General features: G+C 41.2%; 1 protein-coding gene and 1 long non-coding RNA gene across 2 annotated transcripts in view; one reads left to right on the forward strand and one right to left on the reverse strand.

Annotated features, from left to right (window-relative positions):
* Positions 1-2,194, forward strand: part of LOC101864192 (pituitary homeobox x) — a 131,225-nt gene that overhangs the window by 35,814 nt on the left and 93,217 nt on the right. The gene's annotated exons all lie outside the window — the stretch shown is intronic.
* Positions 435-2,194, reverse strand: part of LOC118478018 — a 47,446-nt gene continuing 45,686 nt past the window's right edge. Inside the window, exon 2 of the long non-coding RNA XR_004858753.1 lies at positions 435-1,435. This is a non-coding gene — a long non-coding RNA (uncharacterized LOC118478018). The remainder of the gene's footprint in view (positions 1,436-2,194) is intronic.

Here is a 2,194-nt window from a genome sequence, read left to right on the forward strand (position 1 = left end):
TCTCTCTCTCTCTCTCTCTCCCTCTGTCTGCCTGTATGTCTGCCTTCCAGTATCTGCCTATCTATCTCTCTATCTCTGTCTATCAATCTATCTATCTATTTGCGCTAACGTGCCACTCGCAAGATCATCCAAAGCCAAATCTGCGACAGACATTGGCGATCATGGTTCCCCGTTCATTCTTTTGCTTGGATGCTCTTAAAAAAAGATACGTTTCCCTTATCTCTCCCCGTTACACATTTGTTTAGGTTCCCTAAGTAGTTTGGTCTGGGCCTACCCTGCCTCGTTTGCCTTCAATTTTGCCAGTGACAGCAAGATGTTCAAGACCTTTATGTCCATTCAGGTGTCCCAAACTGCATTTGCCATTTCTTCATTGTTTTTAACAGTGAGCGTCCCACGTGGGCTTTATCAAGCGCTATCTCATTTGATTTCTTTTCCTTCCATGATATTCTACTTGAAAAAAGAAATATCTTTAATCATAGATTGTCCCCAATTGCGACAGTGGTTCACATTTTTGGTCTCATCTCAGAGTTTCTTTCATGCATTTCAAAGCAAGATATTGAAACAGGTGCTTGAATTTGTTCCTTTGTAGACTCCATCACCACCCCTCTCCAAACAAACCAAATAGAAACAACGTACGTTTTTTGCATGCTTGTCCTTCTGGTGTTTCTCTTTTTAAAATTCTGTATGATGTTTAGTGCTCTGCTGTCAGCCTATTTTAGAGCATTGAAAATTGCAACTGCATACATTTCTTAACTTTCATAGAGAACGCTTGTGGGCGTTAAATCACCTCAAATAGCCACTGTAAATAAGCCACCACAGAACCTGAGATTACTGAAAGAGTCAACTTATGTCGTCTGCAGACGATTCTGCTTGTCATTCAGCTGTCCGATTTCATCAAAAAGTACACTGTCAGAATTGCGTACCTCATCCAGTTTTCTAAAGTGATCTGATAGTAGGTAAATATTCGTTGTTGTGATTTGCTTGAATAATATTTTACACTTTTTACCTTACTACTATTCAACTGGAGACACTAACGTACTTAAACAAAATAAGACCGTCAAAAGTTGAATGATAAACAGGACAGTGTGCATCATCCCAAAATGTAAATCCACAAACGTACAATTGGTTACATCCCCGGCAATCTCACGGCAGTGTCGTTTGCCCAGATGTCTTCAAAGACTCTCCGCCGTGCACGCTCGTGGCGTCTTCTTCTTGTCTCCCCTCAGCCCCACCAGGGCCGCGCCAGGACGCGAGGGAAGGTGCACGCCGAAGAGGTGTCCCATTTCAAAAGTCGCTCGTGTGTTTGATTCCCGGAACATCAGAGCAGCCCAAGAGGTCCTCAGACTCGTGGAAATACACGTCCCGTAAACATCGCAGGCAAAGGTTGGAGAAGACGATGGAGTCTCCCGGTTTGGAGAGCGTTCTTCGTGCGGTACTACATCGGGAGAGAAATTGAAAAAAAAAGACTTTTAGAAAATGTTGGTGGAGGTAAAAGGTGGTTGGAAGACCGAGGTAAATGGGTGACTAGCGGGTGGTTTCATATATATTTGTTTGTTTCCCTGTTGAGTTTTCTCATCTAAGCCTATAAACAAATCTATTGATTCTAACAGGAAAGACCTATTGTGTAGTTATCTGATTTAGGGGGGGGGGGATGTTGCAGAATGTTGTTCAATTCTCGACAGCCTAAATTCAAAGAGTCTTTTACATAGATTTTCTCTATAAATATGCTCTGTTCTGTTCAGTAAGTTCTTAGTTAAGCTAACTGCTCGGTGATCACTTATTGTGATCTCGTTTTGTGTGTGGTCAAGTCTTTTGGTTCATTTAGTCTTTTCGTATTCCAAACGCATTGCAACCAGTTTATGCGCAGGCAACTCGTAATATTGATTTGCAACGAAATGGAATATTTTATCTTTATATTTCATTTAAAAGCAGTACAAACAAAGGTTGCATGGCAGTTGTTTACAAAATGTCGATTGTGATTCAGAATTTTATAGAGTCCATCAAACAACTGGAATATTAATATTATGTCCAAAGCAGATACCTGCACAATGTTATGACGGAACCTTAGGTGTTGATACAAAAAAGTCCTTTCCAACCAACTCATCCTCCCCCTTCCCCTCCCTTTTTTAATTCTTCTTTTGGGGCATCTATGTATCTCTTTCTCTCTCTCTCTCTCTCTCTCTCTCTCTCTCTC

This window comes from Aplysia californica, unplaced genomic scaffold (genome assembly GCF_000002075.1).
Source record: "Aplysia californica isolate F4 #8 unplaced genomic scaffold, AplCal3.0 scaffold00014, whole genome shotgun sequence".
Lineage (NCBI taxonomy): Eukaryota > Metazoa > Mollusca > Gastropoda > Aplysiida > Aplysiidae > Aplysia > Aplysia californica.